The sequence below is a fragment of the Hypanus sabinus genome, chromosome 6 (genome assembly GCF_030144855.1).
Source record: "Hypanus sabinus isolate sHypSab1 chromosome 6, sHypSab1.hap1, whole genome shotgun sequence".
Lineage (NCBI taxonomy): Eukaryota > Metazoa > Chordata > Chondrichthyes > Myliobatiformes > Dasyatidae > Hypanus > Hypanus sabinus.
Genome location: NC_082711.1, coordinates 181,737,252 through 181,759,750, shown reverse-complemented (window position 1 = coordinate 181,759,750; position 22,499 = coordinate 181,737,252). Strand labels below are relative to the sequence as shown.

Genomic DNA, 22,499 nt, shown 5'->3' with positions numbered 1-22,499 from the left:
ATCCAAATCATTGACATAGATAACAAATAACAATAGGCTGAGCATTGGCCCCTGAGACACACCACGAATCACAGGCCTCCAGTCTGAGAAATAGCCCTTCACTCTCTGCTCCGTACCATCAAGTCAATTGTGTGTCCAATTAGTCAGCTCTTCCTAGGTCCCATATCAGAAAGACACAAGAAAAACAGGGCATACTGAAGGATGTTGATTTTCCAAATATCACCAGGGACGTCATAGCATAAATGATAGAAAAATATAGAGCTATGTGGGGTAAAAGAGTTAGATTGATCTTAGAGCAGGTTAAAAAGACCTGTATTATTCTATGTTCAGTCAATACCAGAGGGTGCAGTATTTTTGAGGAGTTTAGTGAGCTTTTGATGCACTAAGTAATTTGACCAAAGAGCGAGAAGGCATTACTGAATCTTGAAGAATATAACTAAACATTTTGAAGGAGGGTTGGTGGAGGATCAAATTGAAGATATTGACCACAACTCCATATATTTTCATAGCCATGGACAAAGATTTTAAATTGAAGAAGGCCAATTTAATTAGCATAATGCAAGACCTCTCACAGGTAGCTTGGGATCATCTACTGGCAGATAAGTCCACATCTGCTTCGTGGGAAACATTCATAGTAGAAAGATAGAAAGAACAAGTGTTCCAACAGATTTCAGAGCCACTGTAGGAGACTCTGGATATCAGGGGCTGGAAAAGAGGAAAAAGGAAGTGTATGACAGGAACAGGGAACTGATGACGAGTGTAGGGAGATGCTTGGATTAGAGGGCGTGTTTTATGAGGATAGGTTGAGTGGGCTAGGGCTTTTCACTTTGGAGAGAAGGAAGATGACAGGTGACTTGTTGGAGGTGGACAAGATGATAAGAGGCATAGACAGAGTAGATAGAGAAATTTTTCAGAGAAGTAGTTAATACGAGCAGACATAGTTTTAAGGTGTTTGGAGGAAAGAGTACGGTAGGAGAGATGTCACAGGTAGGTTTTCTTTATAAAGAGAGTGGTATGTGGAATGCACTGCCATGGGTGGTGGTGGAGGCAAATATATGTGGGACACTAAAGAGACTGTTAGATAGGTAGATGGATGAAAGACAAATGGAGATCTATGTGGGAGAGTAGGGTTGGATTGATCTTAGAGTTGGTTAAAGAGTTCACACAACAACGTGGGCTGAAAGGCCTGTACTGTGCTATACTGTTCTATGTTCTATAAAGGAGAAGAGTAAGGCAAAAAAGGTGACAACAAATCACTGACAGAGATGATCAGGATAAACCCAAAGGTATCTAGAGGTATTTTAAGTGCAGGAGTAGGGCCCAATTGGGACAAGAGAAGCAATCTGTTTACGAAACTACAGGTGAGGCCTCAAATGAACACCTTGCATCAGAATCATAATGATAATAGATTTGGAGATGGCAGGTTAAATGAAGAGGAAGGTGATTTTCTCATGCAAGTGTCCAAAAATTGAGCAGAGGCACCTGATACATTAGCAGGTTTAAAGGCAAACAAATACCAGGAACCCGATGAGAATTAGCTTACAGTAATGTCAAGTATCCCATCAATCTTTGGGAAGGTAATCTGCTGTCCATGAAAAGGCGTTGGAAACCAACAAACAAAGGACTCAGTAAAATAAAAGTTCAGCATAGATATGATGGGCTGAAGGGCCTGTTTCTGTGCTGCAGTGCTCTGTAATTCTAAAGGGGCACTTGAAGGAGGGTTAGGAAGTCAGTACCTGGTCAGTCTCAAGTAAGAACATTGTTGAAACAACTTTATAGACCTTTGGAGGACTGAACATGCAGAGGTATTTGGAACCAGGATCCTATGGATAGATTACAGATCTCAGTTAAACACTTTGGTAATTTAGGATCCAAACAGTTAAGATAATTGTAGGATGGTAACCATACATTTGAAGTTAAGGGAACACATGCGCAAACAGATAAGACCACAAGATGTTGGAACAGAATTAGACATTTGGCCCATTGAATCTGCTCCACCATTCAACTGTGGTTGATTTATTCTCCCCCTCAACCCCATTATACTGCCTTCTCCCCATAATTTTTGATACCCTGACTAATCAAGAACCTATCAACTTTCACTTTAAATATACCCAATGACTTGACCGCCACAGCCGTCTATGGCAATGTATTCCAGAGAATCACCACCCTCTGGCTAAAGAAATTCCCCCTCATCTCTGTTCTAAAGGGATGACCAGCAGAAGAGACTTATCACCAAAGGCATCTCTGAGCCAGGAAATCAAACAAGTCAGTGGGAATTTGAGGAGTAGTTGTGTAGAGAAATTGATCATTGTAATAAAAATAATTGGGTTGTGTTTGTGGGAAATATTAACTTCCCCAATATTGACTGGACTACCCAGAGTGTTAAGGGCCTGAATGGAATGGAATTAGTGAAATGTATCCAGGAAAGTTTCCTGTGTTAATATACAGTACCCTGTAAAAGTATTCAGCCCCCAACACTTTGTTCACATAAATGAGCATTACCATATAACCATATAACAATCACAGCACGGAAACAGGCCATCTCGGCCTTCCTAGTCCGTGCCGAACTCTTAATCTCACCTAGTCCCACCTACCCACACTCAGCCCATAACCCTCCACTCCTTTCCTGTCCATATACCTGTCCATATTACAACCAGGGTTTTGCTAAATTTGTCTGATGATTTTTATTGGTGAATCATATGTGTTTTTTTTAAAACAGTTGAGATCAAAAAAACAGGGAAAATTGTAAAGCGTGAAAAACTAAAATTTCAAAAACTGAAATGTCAGCAGTTCATTTCCTTTCATATCATATCCTTTGCTCAGTACTTAGTGGAACCACCTCTTGCAGCTATTACAGCCAGTAGTCATTTTGGCTGCTTTGCACAACATATTGGAGCAAGATTTGTCCATTCCTCCCTGCAATATTGCTCAAGCTGTGCCAGTTTAGTTGGAGAGTGGCAGTAGACAGTAATCTTGAGGTCTTGCCAGCGATGTTTGATCTATTTAAGGTTAGGACTCTGACATTGCTACTCAAAGATATCAATTTTCTTCATTTAAGCCATTCCATGGTTACTCTGGCAGTGTGCTTTTAGGTCAAAGTTCTGCTGAAAAATGAACTTTCTCTACAGTTTAAGCTTTCTGGCAGAGACTAGCAAGTTTTTATCCATGATCTCTCGGTATTTAGCAGCACTTATCTTTCCATCAATCCTGACCATATTTCCAGACCTTACTCATAACACGATGCTATATCCATGGTACTTTACAGCAGGGATGGTGTTAGCCGACTAATGAATAGTATTAGATTTACACCACAGGTACTGCTTAGTGTTGAAGCCTAAAAGTTCCACTTTAGTCTCATCCAACCACACAACCTTCTTCCATATCTTTACAGTATCGTCTGAATAACACTCTGCAAAGCCTTTACACACAACGATAGGCTTTTTTTTTAGCCAGGGCTTCTTTGTTGCCATGCTTCCATAAATACCCTTTTTGTGCAAGGCCTTAGTGGTTGTGGAGCTATGAACTTCATCTCCAGTTGCAGCCACTGACTTCTACAGCTCACTCAACGTCTGTTGGCATCACAGTCGGTCTCTTACAATTGCCAATCATAGTGACTAAATTTAGAGATGCAGCCTGACCTAGGCAGAGTGGCTGTGGTTTCATATTTTTGCACTTTTTCCCAAAGGACTGCACTGACCTCTGAGACATGTTCAGTTCCTTTGAGATTGTCTTGTACCTTTCCCCAGATTTGTGCTTCACTATTATCATTTCCCTGCATTGTCTTAAATGCTCTTTTGTCTTCATTTTGGTTTGGACTGTTGAAAATCTATCATACTCTTGGACCTTATAGAGAGATGGGTATTTATTCTTATGAATTCATTGAAAACAGGTGATCCTCCAGTTTTCTATATCAACAAACTGAGTGAGTTGGTAAGGTAATATATTGCTACTGAGGAAAGTTAGTGTAATTACAAAGGGGATGAACACTTCTTCAGCCTCGCAATTTTGGATTTTAATATTTAGTAAATTGGTGACAGGTTTTCAATTTTTTTTTTGGTTTGACATGCTGCACAATATTTTGTAGATTAGCTCAAAAATCCTACTTCAATATATCTTAAATTTAGAAAATAAGACAGTAAAATGTGAAAATAGTGTGACCTGAATACTTTTTAAAGGCACTATACAAGGGACCCTCTGAATCTCCTCTTAAAGAATGAGGTAGGACAAGTAACTGAAGTGGCAGTCAGAGAGCACTTGGGTTCAGGTGACTAGGGTTCTATTAGTTTTAAGATAGTGATGGAAAAGGATAGGACAAGTCCACTTAAACCTGAGTAGGGCTGTGTTTGAGAAAGTTAGGTAGGATCTAGCAGAGGTCAATTGGGAGATCATGTTTGAAGGGAAAGGAATGAATAGCAGCCAGGAGGATTTTATAAGTGTGATGTCAAAACTCCAGGAGCAGAATATTCCTGTCAGAGTGAAGGGTAAATCTAGCAAGTTTAGGAAACTTTGGCTGAGGAGGAATATTGAGATAATAAAGAGTAAAAGGGTAGCTAGGGAGACCTAAGCAGAGCTGCCTGTGTCTCAAACTGCAGCAGGTGGGCGGAATTTTTAGCAAATATTCCTCCATAATGTTTACTGAGGGGAAAATCATGGTTGCTCAAGAGATAAGGAAACATGCAAAGATGTTTTCAGGACATTAATATTATCAGTGAGGAGGTATTTACAGCCCTAATGGCTCATTAAGGTGTAAAAATCTCCAGGACCTAACCAAATGCATACCAGACGGTGTGGCAAGCTAGAGAACATTGCAAAGACATTTGCATGGCATTTTCTTCATCATTAACCACTGATTAAGTTCCTGAACTTTGGAAGATGACTAATGTTTTGTTAAAGAAGGGTAACAACAAGAACAAACTAGGGAATTATAGGCTTATACAACAACACACACAAAGTGCTGGTGGAACACAGCAGGCCAGGCTGCATCTATAGGGAGAAGCACTGTCGATGTTTTGTGTGTTGTTGTTTGAATTTCCAGCATCTGCAGATTTCCTCGTGTTTGCTCTTTAAATTATAGGCTCATTATTGATGGGGAAGTTACCGGAGGGAATTTTGAGGGATAGGGTCTATCAGTGTTCGGATAGATAGAGTCTGATTAGGAGGAGTCAATATGGCTTGGAAACATAGAAACATGGAAAATCTACAGCACAATACAGGCCCTTCGGCCCACAAAGTAACAAGCACTTACTTTAGAAATTACCTAGGGTTACACATAGCCCTCTATTTTTCTAAGCTCCATGTACCTATCCAGGAGTCTCTTAAAAGACCCTATTGTATCCACCTTCACCAAATTGCCAGCAGCCCATTCCATGCACTCATCACTCTTGGCATAAAAAAACTTATCCCTGACTTCTCCTCTGTACCTACTTCCAAGCACCTTAAAACTGTACCCTCTCACGTTAGCTATTTCAGCCCTGGAGAAAAGCCTCTAACTGTCCACACTGCCTCCCATCATCTTGTACACCTCTATCAGGTCATCTCTCATCCTCCGTCACTCCAGGGAGAAAAGGCCAAGTTCACTCAACCTATTCTCAGAAGGCATGCTCTCTAATCAAGGTAATGTTTTTGTGAATCTCCTCTGCACACTTTCTATAGTTTCCACATCCTTCCTGTAGTGAGGTGACCAGAACTGAGCACAGTACTCCAAATGGGACCTGACAGGGTCCTCTACAGCTGTAACATTACAGTTTGGCTCTTGAATTCAATCCCACAGTTGATGAAGGCCAATGCATCATATGTCTTTTTAACCACACAGTCAACCTGCGCAGCTGCTTTGAATGTCCTATGGACTCGGACCTCAAGATCCCTCTGATCCTCCACACTGCCAATAGTCTTACCATTAATACTATATTCTGTCATCATATTTGAGCTACCAAAATGAACCATCTCACACTTATCTGGGTTGAATTCCATTTGCCACTTCTCAGCCCAGTTTTGCATCCTATCAATGTCCCACTATAACCTCTGACAGCCCTCCACACTATCCACAACACCTCCAACCTTTGTGTCATCAGCAAACTTACTAACCCATCCCTCTACTTCCTCATCCAGGTCATTTATAAAAATCATGAAGAGTAAGAGTCCCAGAGCAGATCCCTTCCTGTTCCAAACTTCCACCCACAGAGACTCAGTAGACAATCCCTCCATGACTTCCTCCTTTTCTGCAGCCGTGACACTATCTCTGATCAGCAATGCCACACTCCCACCTCTTTTGCCTCCCTCCCTGTCCTTTCTGAAACATCTAAAGCCTGGCACTCGAAGTAACCATTCCTGCCCCTGAGCCATCCAAGTCTCTGTAATGGCCAAAACATCATAGTTCCAGGTACTGATCCACACTCCAAGCTCATTCACTTTGTTCATGATACTCCTTGCATTAAATTAGACAAATCTCAAACCATCAGTCTGAGCATATCCCTTCTCTATCATCTGCCTATCCTCCCTCTCACACTGTCTATAAGCTTTCTCTATTTGTGAACCAACCGCCCCTTCCTCTGTCTCTTTAGTTCAGTTCCCTCCCCCCAGCGACTCTAGTTTAAACTCTCCCCGATAGCCTTAGCAAACCTCCCTGCCAGGATATTGGTCCCTCTCGGATTCAAGTGCAACCCGTCCTTTTTGTATAGGTCACTTCTGCCCCAAAAGAGGTTCCAATGATGCAGAAATCTGAATCCTTGCCCCCTGCTCCAATCCCTCAGCAATGCATTTATCCTCCATAGAAACATAGAAAATATGTGCAGGAGTAGGCCATTCGGCCCTTCGAGCCTGCACCGCCATTCAGTATGATCATGGTTGATTATCCAACTCAGAACCCTGTACCTGCTTTCTCTCCATAGCCCCTGATTCCTTTAGCCACAAGGGCCATATCTGACTTCCTCTTAAATATAGCCAATGAACCGGCCTCAACTGTTTCCTGTGGCAGAGAATTCCACAGATTCACCACGCTCCGTGTGAAGAAGTTTTTCCTCATCTCGGTCTTAAAAGGCTTCCCCTTTATCCTTAAACTGTGACCCCTCGTTCTGGACTTCCCCAACATCAGAAGCAATCTTCCTGCATCTAGCCTGTACAATCCCTTTAGAATTTTATATGTTTCAATAAGATCCCCCCTCAATCTTCTAAATTCCAGTGAGTATAAGCCTAGTCAATCCAGTCTTTCTTCATATGAAAGTCCTGCCATCCCAGGAATCAATCTGGTGAACCTTCTCTGTACTCCCTCTATGGCAAGAATGTCTTTCCTCAGATTAGGGGACCAAAACTGCACACAATATTCTAGGTGCGGTCTCACCAAGGCCTTGTACAACTGCAGTAGAACCTGCTCCTGTACTCAAATCTTTTTGCTATGAATGCCAACATACCATTTGCCTTTTTCACCGCCTGCTGTACCTGCATGCCCACCTTCAATGACACCCAGGTCTCATTGCATCCCCCCTTTTCCTAATTGGCCACCTTTCAGATAATAATCTGTTTCCCTGTTCTTGCAACCAAAGTGGATAACCTCACATTTATCCACTTCACTCTATACTCACTATTGCGTGGCACAGGCAATAATCCCAAGATTACTACCTTTGAGGTCTTGCTTCTCAACTCCCTGTAGACTGTTTTCAAGACCTCCTCCTTTTCCTATGTTGTTGGTACCAATATGTACCACAACCTCTGGCTGTTCTCCTTCCCACTTCAGGATATCATGAACACAATCAGAAACATCACAGATCCTGGCACCTGGGAGGCAAACTACCATCCATGTTTCTTTCCTGTGTCCACAGAATCGCCTGTCTGACCCCCTAACTATAGAGTTCCCTATCACTGCTGCCATCCTCTTCCTTTCCCTACCCTTCTGAGCCACAGGGCCAGACTCTGTGACAAAGGCATTGCCACTGTTGTTTCCCCCAGGTAGATTGTCCCCCCAACCAGTACTTATTGTTGATGGGAACAGCCACAGGGGTACTCTCTAGTATCTGACCAGAATGGAAAATTGTACCATGTGAATCTTGAAAAGGTAACCAAAAGGGTAGATGAGGTAAGACAGTTGTTGTTGTCTATTTGGACCTTGTGAAAGGTCCCACACAGTAGACTGGTCTGGAAGGCTAGGTCCCGTGGAATCCACAGAAGCTGGTTAATGGATTCAAAACTGACATGAAGGTAGAAAGCAGAGGATGATAGTTGAAGGCCGTTTCTCAGAATGGAGACAGTGACTATTAGTGTGCCGCAGGGGTTTGTGTTAGTTTTGTGTTTCATTTATATAAATGATTTGGATGCACAAGGCTTAACCAATAAGTTTGCAGATGACAGGAAACTAGGAGAAGATGTTGATAGTGAAGAAGGTTATTGTAGATTGCAGTGTGTTCTTGATCAGTTAAAGAAGTGGGCCAAGGAGTGGCAAATGGATTTCAATACAGGTAAGTGTGAGGAGATGCATTTTGGTAAGCTAAACCATTGAAGGAGTTATCCTGTGAATGGTCGGGCACGAGGGAGTTTGATGGAACAGAGAAACCTTGGAGTAGAAGTGCATGGTTCATTGAAAGTGCCACCACAGGTAGGCAGGGTGATAAAAAGGATGTTTATTTCGCTGGACCTTCATCAGTCAGGACATTGAATATAGGAGCTGGGACATTATGTTACAGGTGAACAAGTCATTGGTAAACTACATTTGGAGTACTTGCACAGTTTTGGTCACCCTATCATACAAAAGATGTGGTTAAACTGGAAAGAGTGCAGGAAAGATTTCACAAGGATGTTGCTGGGACGAGACAGCTTGAATTATAGGGAGAGGGGTGACCTTATAGAAATGTTTAAAGTAATGAGAGATGGTAGCAGGCTTCGCCCCAGGTTCGGGGAATCCAAAATTAGGGGGCATAGATTTACGGTGAAAGAGAGGAGAAAGATTTTAAAAGGAACTGAGGGGCAACTTTTTCATCCAGAGGGTGGTGAGTTTATAGAATAAGCTGCCAGAGGAAGTGGTTCTGGCAGGTACAACAGAAGAACTTGGACAGGTACATGGAGGAGGTGGGGGCTTAAGGAATATGGCCTGAACACAGGAAATTGAGACTAGCCAGGTGAGCACCATGGTCAGTATGGACTGGTTGGGCTGAAGGGTCACACCAAAGAACCAAGATTTAGGCAGATGGGTGACGGTCCAGAGAGGCAGGGGGAGCAGGCAGAGAGAGCAGAGCACCCCTGCGGCCATTCCCATTAACAATAAGTATACCGTACTGGATACTGTTGATGGGGATGACCTACCAGGAATGAGTTGTAGTGGTCCTGCCTCTGGCACAGAGGTTGAACCCTCAACTAGAAAGGGGAGGAGGGAAGAGAAGAGAGTGATAGTTTTAGGGGATTCTATAGTTAGGGGGGCAGATAGGAGATTTTGTGGGGCAGATCGGGAGTCTCGGATGGCATGTTGCCTCCCTGGTGCCAGGGTCCAGGACATCTCAGATCGGGTGCAGGCTATTCTTGAGAGTGAGGGCATGAACCCAGATGCAGTGGTCCATGTAGGGACCAACGATGTAGGTAAGGTGAGTGAGGGGCTCCTGCTTAGAGAGTTCAGGGAGTTAGGAGTGAAGCTGAAAGGCAGGACCTCCAGGGTGACAATCTCGGGATTGCTACCTGTGCCACGTGCGAGTGAGGCAAAGAATAGAATGATTATGCACATTAATACGAGGCTGAGAGCATGGTGCAGGAAGGAAGGGTTCAGGTTTTTGGATAATTGGTCTTTGTTCCAGGGACATTGGGATCTGTTTCAAAGGGACGGTCTACATCTGAACCGGAGGGGTACTAGCATTATTGCAGGAGTGTTTGCCAGTGCTGCTCGGGGGGTGGGGGGGGGGGGTTAAACTAGATGTGCAGGGGGCAGGGATCCAGATCCAGAGGGTTGGTCAGAAGGAGCATGGGATTAAATGTGTAGAAGGTTTGGGTAATCTTGAGAAGGTCATCAAAATTCAGGGTGCAATTAGCCCGATGGAAGTTCAAGGAGCTGGGTTAGGTACAGTAGACAGTCTTTTAAGCAAAGAGAGGAGGAATGGGCTAAGAATTCTATACTTGAATGCACGTAGTGTCAGAAATAAGGCAGATGAGCTTGAAGCTCAGATGAAAATGGGGAACTACGATATTGTTGGGATAACGGAGACATGGCTGCAAGGGGATCAGGCCTGGGAATTGAGTGTACCAGGGTATACGTGCTATCGTAGAGACAGAAATATGGGAAGAGGGGGTGGGGTGGCCCTGTTGGTAAGGAATGAGATTCAGTCCTTAGCAAGAGGTGACTTGGGAGCAGGGGAAGTAGAGTCTGTGTGGATTGAGCTGAGGAACAGCAAGGGTAAAAAGACCCTAATGGGTGTTGTGTACAGGCCCCCAAACAGTAGCGTGGATATTGGGTACAAGTTGATTAGGGAGTTAACATTGGCATGTGCTAAAGGTAATGTAGTCGTTATGGGAGATTTCAACATGCAGGTGAACTGGGAGAATCAGGTAGGTGCTGGATCCCAGGATAGGGAGTTTGTGGAGTGTCTAAGGGATGTATTTTTGGAACAGCTTGTGCTTGAGCCAACCAGGAATGAGGCTATTTTGGTGTTGTGTAATGAACAAGAATTGATAAGTGATCTTGAAGTAAAGGAGCCATTAGGAAATAGTGATCATAACATGATAAGTTTTTATCTACAATTTGAGAGGGATAGGGGCAGATCAGAGGTGTCAGTGTTGCAATTAAATAAAGGAGACTACGGAGCCATGAGGGAAGAGCTGGCCAAAGTTAAATGGGCGGTTGCCCTGGCAGGAAAGACAGTGGATCAGCAGTGGCAGATATTCTTGGGCATAATACAAAAGATGCAAAAGCAGTTCATTCCAATGAGAAGGAAGGATTCAAAGAGGGGGAAGGGGCCACAGTGGTTGACAAAGGAAGTCAGAGATTGTATAGCATTAAAGAAAAAGAAGTATGACAGGGCTAAGATGAGTGGGAATACAGATGATTGGGAAAGTTTTAAGGAACAGCAGATCTTAACTAAAAAAGCAATACAGAGAGAAAAAATCAGGTATGAGCTCAGTCTAGCCAGGAATATAAAAGGGGATAGCAAAAGCCTTTTTTAGCTATGTGAAGAGAAAGAAGATAGTTAAGAACAATGTTGGCCCCTTGAAGAATGAATTGGGAGAAATTGTTATGGGAACCAGGGAAATGGCAACAGAATTTAATGCGTACTTTAGATCTGTCTTCACCAGGGAGGACACAAGCAATCTCCCAGATGTATGGATGGGCCAGGGTTATAAGATATCAGAGGAATTGAGACAGATTGACATTAGGAAAGAAACTGTGATGAGTAGACTGGTAGGACTGAAGGCTAATAAATCCCCGGGTCCAGATGGTCTGCATCCGAGGGTTCTAAAAGAGGTGGCTCAGGAAATTGCGGATGCATTGGTAATCATTTTCCAATGTTCCTTAGATTCAGGATCAGTTCCTGAAGGTTGGAGAGTGGCTAATGTTATCCCACTTTTCAAGAAGGGAGGGAAGGAGAAAACGGAGAACTATCGCCCTGTTAGCCTAATGTCAGTCGTGGGGAAGATGCTTGAGTCCATTATTAAGGACGAAATAGTGGCACATCTTGATGGCAGAAATAGGATTAGACCGAGCCAGCATGGATTTACCATGGGCAAATCATGCTTGACTAATCTGTTGGAGTTTTTTGAGGGTGTAACAAGGATGTTAGACGAGGGTAAGCCAGTGGATGTTGTATACCTAGATTTTCAGAAGGCATTCGATAAGGTGCCACATAGGAGATTGGTGAGTAAAATCAGAGCTCATGGCATTGGGGGCAGGGTTTCAACATGGATAGAAAACTGGTTGGCAGATAGAAAGCAAAGGGTAGCAGTGAATGGGTGTTTCTCGGACTGGCTGGAGGTGACTAGTGGGGTACCACAGGGCTCTGTATTGGGACCACAGCTCTTTACGATTTATGTCAATGATTTAGATGAGGGCATTGAAAACTATATCAGCAAGTTTGCTGACGATACTAAACTGGGTGGCAGTGTGACATGCGAAGAGGACGTTAGGAGAATACAGGGAGACTTGGATAGGCTGGGTGAGTGGGCAGATACTTGGCAGATGTCATTCAATGTGAATAAATGTGAAGTTATCCACTTTGGAAGCAGGAACAAGAGGGCAGAGTATTGTCTGAACGGTGTAGAGTTAGGTAAGGGAGAAATGCAAAGAGACCTAGGAGTCCTAGTTCACCAGTCAATGAAGGTGAATGAGCAAGTGCAACAGGCAGTGAAGAGGGCAAATGGAATGTTGGCCTTTGTTACAAGGGGAATTGAATACAAGAGCAAGGATGTCCTTTTGCATTTGTACAGGGCCCTGGTGAGACCACACCTGGAATATTGTGTACAGTTTTGGTCTCCAGGTTTAAGGAAGGACATTCTGGCAGTTGAGGAAGTGCAGCGTAGATTCACTAGGTTGATTCCTGGGATGGCAGGGCTGTCTTACGCAGAGAGATTGGAGAGATTGGGCTTGTACACGCTGGAATTGAGGAGATTGAGAGGGGATCTGATTGAAACGTTTAAGATAATTAAAGGATTTGATAGGATTGAGGCAGGAAATATGTTCCAGATGTTGGGAGAGTCCAGTACCAGAGGGCATGGATTGAGAATAAGAGGTCAGTTATTTAAAACAGAGTTGAGGAAGAGCTTCTTCTCCCAGAGAGTTGTGCAGGTGTGGAATGCACTACCTCGGAAGACGGTGGAGGCCAATTCTCTGGATGCTTTCAAGAAGGAGCTAGATAGATATCTGATGGATAGGGGAATCAAGGGATATGGGGACAAGGCAGGGACTGGGTATTGATAGTGAATGATCAGCCATGATCTCAGAATGGTGGTGCAGACTCGAGGGGCCGAATGGTCTACTTCTGCACCTATTGTCTATTGTCTAAAACTAGTGTATTATGCTTGAACAAGGGAGACTACAACGGGATGAGGGAGGAGTTGGCTAATGTGGACTGGGAGCACAGGCTGTTTGGTAGGACAGTTGAGGAACAGTGAAATACTTTCAAAGAGATTTTTCACAGTATTCAACAAAAATATATTCCCGTCAAATGTAAGGACAGTAAGTGTGGGGAGAGCCAGTCTTGGATAACTAAGGAAATAAAAATAGTATCAAATTAAAAGCTCATGTATACAAAGTCGCAAAGAGTAGTGGGAAACTGGAGGATTGGGAAAAGTTTAAAAAGCAACAAGGAACAACTAAACAAGAAATAAGGGAAGGGAAGATAGAGTATGAAAGTAAATTAACACAAAATATAAAAACAGATAGCAAAAGTTTTTATAAATATATAAAGCGGAAGAGGGAGTCTAAAGTCAACGTAGGTCCCTTGGAAGACGAGAAAGGGAAATTGATATTGGGTGATAAGGAAATGGCTGATGCATTGAACGACTATTTTGTGTTGGTTTTCGTGGTGGAGGACATGTCTAATATGCCAAAGAAGGATGTTATGGACAAAATGGGAGGTGAGGACCTTGATAAAATCACTGTCACTAAAGCGATAGTGATGAGCAAACTAGAGGGCCTGAAGGCAGATAAGTCCCCTAGTCCTGATGGGATGCAACCCAGGGTGTTAAGAGAATTGGCAGAGGTTATAGTAGACACGTTGGTAATCGTTTATCAAAACTCTCTAGACTCTGGGCAGGTCCTGGCAGATTGGAAGACAGCAAATGTCGTGCCACTTTTTTAAAAAGAATGTAGGCAAAATAAGTTAGCTTAATATCTGTAGTCGGGAAAATGCTTGAAGCAGACATTAGGGAAGAAATAGCAAAACAATTAGAAAGGAGTGGTTCCATTAGACAGACACAGCATGGATTCAGAAAGGGCGTGTCCTGTTTGACAAGCTTACTGGAGTTCTTTGAGGACATAATGAGTGCAGTGGATAGAGTGAGTTGTGCACTTGGATTTCCAGAAGACATTCGATAAGGTGCCGCACAAGAGACTTATGAATAAGATATGGATGCATGGAATCGGAGGAAGTGTATTGGCATGGATAGTGGATTGGTTGACCGATAGAAGGCAGAGAGTTGGTATAAATGGGTGTTTCTCTGGTTGGCAGTCAGTGGTAAGTGGGGTGCCGCAGGGGTCGGTGCTGGGCCCGCAGCTGTTCACCGTTTACACTGATTATTTGGAAGAGGGAACTGAGTGTAGCGTAGCAAAATTTGCTGATGACACTAAACTGAGCGGAAAAGCAAATTGTACAGAGGATGTGGAGAGTCTGCAGAGGGATATAGATAGATTAAGTGAATGGGTCAAGGTCTGGCAGATGGAATACAACGTTGGTAAATGTGAGATCATCCACTTTGGAAGGAATAATAGAAGAGCAGATTATTATTTAAATGGTGAAAGATTGCAGCATGCTGCTGTGCAGAGGGACTTGGGAGTCCTTCTTCATGAATCACAAAAAGTTGGCTTGCAGGAACAACAGGTTATTAAGAAGGCAAACGGAATGTTGGCCTTCATTGCTAGAGGGATTGAATTCAAGAGCAGGGAGGTCAGGCTGCAACTATACAGGGTACTGGTGAGGCCGCATCTGGAGTAATGCGTGCAGTTCTGGTCTCCATACTTGAGGAAGGATAGACTGGCTTTGGAGGCAGTGTAGAGGAGGTTCACCAGGTTGATTCCAGAGATGAAGGGGTTAACCTATGAGGAGAGATTGAGTCGCCTGGGACTATACTCTGGAGTTCAGAAGAATGAGAGGGGATCTTATAGAAACATACAAATTTTGAAAGGGATAGATAAGCTAGAAGTAGGAAAGTTGTTTCCATTGGTAGGTGAGACTCGAACTAGGGGACATTGCCTCAAGATTCAGGGGAGAAGATTTAGGATGGAGATGAGGAGAAACTGTTTTTCCCAGAGAGTGGTGAATCTGTGGAATTCTCTGCCCAGGGAAGCAGTTGAGGCTTCTTCACTAAATATATTTAAAATACAGTTAGATAGGTTTTTACCTAGTAAGGGAATTGAGGGTTATGGGGAAAAGGCAGGTAGATGGAGCTGAGTTTACAGACAGATAAACCATGATCTTATTGAATGGCAGGGCAGGCTTGATGGGTCAGATGGCCTACTCCTGCTCCTATTTCTTATGTTCTTATGTAAAGGAATAGGCTGCCTCGTTCTCGAAATCTCCAGTGACACTTGTAGCATCACTTTCACTACTCCCCACTGGATCATTCACTAATCTTCAGTGACCACCTCACTTCCCTAGAGTCCTCTCTGTTTTTCAACAGCCAGCCTCTCGAGCTGTCTCTGGCAGATCAATTAGACAGGTAGAGGGAGAAGCAGTTAACATATCAGGATTACTGTGACCCTTTGTTAGTTCTGACAAAGGTCATTTGACCTGAAACATTAACTGCTTATTCCTCTACTGATGGTGATGATCTGCTGAGACTTTCCAGGTTCTGTACGGTTCTCTCCCAGGTGGGCTGTTTGAAAACCAGTTATTATCCTAGCTCAGCTCTCATAGAAACAAACCCCACCTCAGAATCTATGCAGTTTATATTCAGCCAATCAGATCTGCAGCAAAGTTCAAGCTCAGTTTATTGCCCTCCAACCCTATACCGCAAAACGAAACGATGTTCCTCCAGACCAAGGTCACAACACAATACATATAACTCATGCAGTGTATACAGTACTCAAACAGTATGTATAACACAACACATACAGTAATATGACTACTAGTAAATTAACAAATAATAAGGTGCATTTTCGACGCATGTTAAAAAGTAAAGAGTATAACGCCACTGGCGCTTCATATGTGATGATACTTGAGTGGTGGCACAGAGTTCTGTAGTCTGGGGGAAGAAGATGTTTCCCATGCTAACAGTTATTGCCCTAACTCTATGGTACCTCCTACTTGATGGTAGGGTGTTGAAGAGATTGTTGGAGGGGTCTTTGACATTGCTAAGGACCCTGCATACGGCCGGTTTTCTCTGCTCGGTGTCAGATGTAGGAGGTCCTGGAGTCTCCCAGCCTCCCGGACGGCCACATCTGCACCCAGTGTGTCGAGCTGCAGCTCCTGAGGGACCGAGTTAGGGAACTGGAGATGCAGCTCAATGACCTTTGCCAAGTCAGGGAGAACGAGGAGGTGACAGAGAGGAGTTACAGGCAGGAGGTCACACCAGTGCCACGGGAGACAGACAAGTAGGTCACAATCAAGAGGGAGAAGGGGAAGAGTCAGGTACTAGACAGTACCCCTGACGCTGTACCCCTTGACAATAAGTAGTCCTGTTTGAGTACTGTTGGGGGGGGGAAACACACCCTACCTGGGGGAAGCAACAGTGGCCGGGCCTCTGGCTCAGAGCCTGGCCCTGTGGCTCAGAAGGGTAGGGAAGAGGAAGGCAGTAGTGATAGGGGACTCTTTAGTTAGGGGGTCAGTCAGGCGATTCTGTGATACAGGAAAGAAACTCAGATGGTAGTTTGCCTCCCAGGTGCCAGGATCCGGGATGTTTCAGATTGCGTTCAAGATATCCTGCGGTGGGAGGGAGAACAGCCAGGGGTCGTGCTACATATTGGTACCAATGACATAGGTAGGAAAAGGGAAGAGGTCCTGTAAAAAGACTAAAGGGAGCTAGGAAGGAAGTTGAGAAGTAAGACCGCAAAGGTAGTAATCTCAGGATTACTACCTGTGCCACGTGACAGTGAGTATAGGAATAGAATGAGGTGGAAGTTAAATGAGTGGCTGAAGGATTGGAGCAGGGATTCAGATTTCTGGATCATTGGGACCTCTTTTGGGCAGGTGTGACCTGTACAAAAAGGACGGGTTGCACTTGAATCCCAGGGGGCCCAATATCCTGGCTACCAGGGCGAGTTTAAACTAGAATTGTTGGGGGGTGGGAACCAAACTGAAGAGACTGGGGAAGAGGTGGTTGGCTCACAAATAGAGAAAGCTTGTAGACAGTGTGTGAGGGAGGATAGGCAGGTACTAGAGAAATTGGATAGGTATATGGACAGGAAAGGAGTGGAGGGTTGTGGGCTGAATGCAGGTAGGTGGGACTAGGTGAGATTAAGAGTTTGGCACAGACTAGGAGGGCCGAGATGGCCTGTTTCCGTGCTGTGATTGTTATATGGTTAGAGAAGGGACGCGCTCAGACCGATGGTTTGAGATCTGTCTATTTTAACGCAAGGAGTATTTTGAACAAAGCAGATGAGCTTAGAGCGTGGATCAGTACTTGGAGCTATGATGTTTTGGCCATTACAGAGACTTTGATGGCTCAGGAACAGGAATGGTTACTTCAAGTGCTGGGATTTAGATGTTTCAGAAAGGACAGGGAGGGATGCAAAAGAGGTGGGGGTGTGGCACTGTTGATCAGAGATAGTGTCACAGCTACAGAAAAGGTGGACGCCATGGAGGGATTGTCTACGGAGTATCTGTGGGTGGAGATGAGGAACAGGAAGGGGTCAATAACTTAACTGGGTGATTTTTATAAACTGCCCAATAGTAACAGGGATATCGAGGAGTAGATAGGGAAACAGATCCTGGAAAGGTGTAATAATAACAGAGTTGGCGTGATGAGATATTTTAATTTCCCAAATATCGATTAGCATCTCAATGGAACAAGGGGTTTAGATGGGGTGGAGTTTGTTAGTTGTGTTCAGGAAGGTTTCTTGACACAATATGTAGGTAAGCCTACAAGAGGAGAGACTGTACTTGATCTGGTATTGGGAAATGAACCTGGTCAGGTGTCAGATCTCTCAGTGGGAGAGCATGTTGGAGATAGTGATCATAATTCTATCTCCTTTACCATAGCATTGGAGAGAGTTAGGAACAGACAAGTTAGAAAAGCATTTATTTGGAGTAAGGGGACTTATGAGGCTATCAGGCAGGAAATTGGAAGCTAAAACTGGAAACAGATGTTCTGAGGGAAAAGTACGGAAGAAATGTAGCAAATATTCAGGGAATATTTGTGTAAAATTCTGTATAGGTACGTTCCAATGAGACTGGGAATTTATGGTGGGGTCCAGGAACCGTGATGTATAAATCCAGTCAAGAAGGAAAGAAAAGCTTACTAAAGGTTCAGAGTGCTAGGTAATGTTAGAGATCTAGAAGATTATAAAGCTAACAGGAAAGAATTTAAAAAGGAAATTAGCAGATGGGGCCATGAGAAGGTCTTGGTGGGCAGAATTAAGGAAAACCCCAAGGCATTCTACGAGTATCTGAAGAGTAAGAGGATAGGACGTGAAAGAATAGGACCTATCAATTGTGACAGTGGTAAAGTGTGTATGGAACCGGAGGAAATAGCAGAGGTACTTAATGAATACTTTACTTAAGTATTCACTATGGAAAAGGATCTTAGTGATTGTAGTGATGACTTGCAGCAGACTGAAAAGCTTGAGCATGTAGATATTAAGAAAGAGGATGTGCTGGAGCTTTTGGAAAGTATCAAGTTGGATAAGTCACTGGGACCAGATGAGATGTACCTCAGGCTACTGTGGGAGGTGAGGGAGGAGATTGCTGAGCCTCTGACAATGATCTTTGCATCATCAATGGGGACGGGTGAGGTTCCGGAGGATTGGAGGGTTGCGGACACTGTACCTTTATTCAAGAAAGGGAGTAGAGGTAGCACAGGAAATTATAGACCAGTGAGTCTTACCTCAGTGGTTGGTAAGCTGATGGAGAAGATCCTGAGAGGCAGGATTTATGAACATTTGGAGAGGTATAATATGATTAGGAATAGTCAGCGTGGCTTTGTTAAGGGCAGGTCATGCCTTACGAGCCTAATTGAATTTTTTTTCCCTTTTTTAAAATATTTTTTATTAGTTTTTCAAAACATTTTACAAATTAAAAACCCCAAATCCCAATGAGGAACATTAAAACAGTGCAAAGTTAAGCATACAATAACAATATGCTAAAAAAAAAAGCACCTAAACTAAAGACAAGTAAGCTTAGTGTCCTCCCCAAGCCCCACAACACAAGAAAAAAATACAACAGCAACTCCAGACCAACCACAACACAATATAGAGAGTATAAGTCAGGACAGCCAAACTCCCAGACTGTGAATACACTCAGCAACAGAGGGTAATAATGCCTTCTACCAGAAAAAAACGGAGCTGAAAGCAAGGGACCGAAAAGAAAAAAAATCCCTAGTCAAGAGGAAGGTTATGAAAGTACTCGATAAAAGGTCCCCAGACCTTGTGGAACTTTAGATCCAAATTGAGAACTGAATAATGAATTTTTTCGAGGTCCAAACAGGCCATGATGTCGTTAAGCCATTGAGCATGAGTGGGCGGGGCAACATCTCTCCATCTGAGGAGGATCAAGCGTCTAGCCAGAAGAGAGGCAAAGGATAATATTCGGCATTTGGTCGGACCCAGACATAAATCTGTCTCGCCCCAAAAACCGAACAGAGCAATTAAGGGGTTTGATTCTAGGTGCTGATTCAGAATACACGATAACGTAGTGAAGACATCTTTCCAGAATTTCTCCAAGCTTGGACAGAACCAGTACACATGGATGAGAGAGGCCACGCCCCTCTTGCATTTATCACAGAGCGGACTAACGCTAGGGTAGAATCAAGATAGTTTAGATTTAGACATATGGGCTCTATGAACAATCTTAAACTGTAAAAGGCAGTGGTTAACTCAACCAAGAGAGGTTGAGTTAACCAATTTGAGAACTGAATCTCAGCTCTCCTCAGATAAGGAGATATTTAAATCCTGCTCCCAGGCCATTTTGATTTTATCCTTGGGGGCCCGTCGTAAGGCTGCTAGTTTATCTCGGATGATTGATATTAAGCCTTTACCTAGTGGATTCATGGAAAGAAATAGGTCCATAGCATTTTTCGCAGGCATTTCAGGGAAGTTAGGAATTAAAGGAGCAATAAAGTGTCGGATTTGGAGATATCTGAAAAAATGAGCATTGGGCAGATTGAACTTAACAGAGAGCTGTTGAAAGGAAGCAAAGTGATTATCAATGAAAAGATCTTCAAAATGTCTAATGCCCTTCCTATACCAAACCTGGAATGCTGAATCGTATGTAGTAGGTAAAAAAAGGTGATTATGAGCAATAGGGCTGGAAACGGAAAACCCCTGGAAACCATAGCATTTCCTGATCTGAGCCCATATACGCCAAGTGTGTCTAACAAGAGGATTAGCTATTGATCTGGGCAGACTACTAGGGAGTGCAGAGCCAAGAAGTGCAGAGATAGATAATTGTTTAGTGGAGCTCAGCTCCATCCCCACCCAGTTAGGGCATTCGGGTTGGCCATGGAAGAAAGACCAGAAGGTAGCACAACGTATATTAGCTGCCCAATAATATAAACGAAAGTTAGGTAAAGCCATGCCACCCTCTTTCTTAGATTTTTGGAGATGGATTTTATTAATTCTAGAGCGCTTATTCTGCCACAGATATGACAAAATAATAGAGTCTAAGGAATCAAAAAAAGATTTAGGAATAAAAATTGGGATAGATTGAAATAGGTTTAAAAATTTGGGGAGAACATACATTTTAACAACATTAATACGACCTACCAAAGACATAGATAGAGGTGACTATTGTACCAGACTCTGTTTTATAGCATATCCTAAATGAATTTTTTGAGGATGTGACTAAACACATTGATGAAGGAAGAGCAGTAGATGGAGTGTATATGGATTTCAGCAAGGCATTTGATAAGGTACCCTATGCAAGGCTTACTGAGAAAGTAAGGAGGCATGGGATCCAAGGGGACATTGCTTTGTGGATCCAGAACTGGCTTGCCCACAGAAGGCAAAGAGTGGTTGTAGACAAGTCATATTCTGCATAAAGGTCAGTGACCTGTGGAGTGCCTCGGGGATCTGTTCTGGGACTCTTACTCTTCATGATTTTTATAAATGACCTGGATGAGGAAGTGGAGGGATGGGTTAGTAAATTTGTTGATGACACAAAGGTTGGAGGTGTTATGGATAGTGTGGAGGGCTGTCAGAGCTTACAGCGGGACATTGATAGGTTGCAAAACTGGGCTGAGAAGTGGCAGATGGTGTTCAACCCAGATAACTGTGAAGTGGTTCATTTTGGTGGGTCAAATAAGATGGCAGAATATGGTATTAATGGTAAGACTCCTAGCAGTGTGGAGGGTCAGGGGGATCTTGGGGTCCAAGTCCATAGGACACTCAAAGCTGCTGCGCAGGTTGACTGTGTGGTTAAGAAGGCATATGGTGTATTGGCCTTCATCAATCATGGGATTGAACTTAGGAGCTGAGAGTTAATGTTGCAGCTATAAAGGACCCTGGTCAGACCCCACTTGGAGTACTGTGCTCAGTTCTGGTCACCTCACTACAGGAAGGATGTGGAAGCCATAGAAAGGGTGCAGAGGAGATTTACAAGGATGTTGCCTGGATTGGGGAGCATGCCTTAGGAAAATAGGTTGAGTGAACTTGGCCTTTTCTCCTTGGAGCGACGGAAGATGAGAGGTGACCTGATAGAGGTGTATAAGATGATGAGAGGCATTGATTGTGTGGATAGTCAGAGGCTTTTTCCCAGGGCTGATATGGTTGCTACAAGAGGACACAAAATGGACTGCCGGAAACGGTGGTAGAGGCAGATAGGATAGGGTCTTTTAAGAGACTTTTGGATAGGTACATGGTTCTTACAAACATAGAGGGCTATGGGTAAGACTAGTAATTGCTAAGGTAGGGACATGTTCGGCACAACATTGTGGGCTGAAGGGCCTGAATTGTGCTGTAGGTTTTCTGTATCTTTCTAAATATTCAGTAATAGTGAGAAGGAGTCTTTCTGGTTGTGGATAAACACCGGCCCTATACACAACTGTGCGGCCTCAACCTGCCTGGTCAGGTACATTCTGGGTTGTACCGGGACTCTGAACAGGTTGGCAGAGTTAAGGCCTTCCAGCAGGACAATCTGGGTCTGGGATGGTCTGGGGACCTGCCCGGGTAGGACTCGTTTGTGCTGTGCAGACTCGGCCATTCCTACCTGAGGTGGATGCTGACTGCCAGATAGCGATCGATGGCCAAGCCGAGCAGGCTGAGGGTGGAGCTCTGGGTCAATACGAGGACGAAGCAGGCAAGGATGGAATGGAATGGCGAGCCCCAGGCTGATAGTGATGGCGAAGGCTCTGACCGTGATATCGGCCACCGCCAGTGACACCAGAAAATAATTGGTGGCAGTCTTCAGGGTTGTTGTTGGCAGCCACAAACCAGCAGACCAGCAAGTTTCCCAACAAGTAAGGCGATCAACAACTCCAGCATGACGTAAGCCCATGTTGCTGGCCGGAGTGGTTCTCCCATTTGCAGCCCGACTCCCACCTCTCCCTCCCTCCGTCTACTTCCCTCCCCTCCTTTTTCTCCTCCTTCTCGTCCGCTCTCATACCCTGTTTCCTCTCTCTCTCTCTCTCTCACACCCTCTGTTTCCTCTCTCTCCCACTCCGTGTTCTCTCTCTCTCTCTCTCACTCACTCACACTCCTTTCCTTTCTCTCTCCCTTTTTCTCCGTCTCC

General features: G+C 44.0%; 1 pseudogene; it reads right to left on the bottom strand.

The window, feature by feature from the left end:
- Positions 1–22,291, bottom strand: part of LOC132395226 (adenosine receptor A2b-like) — a 35,600-nt pseudogene extending 13,309 nt beyond the window's left edge.
- Positions 22,292–22,499: the final 208 nt, after the last annotated feature.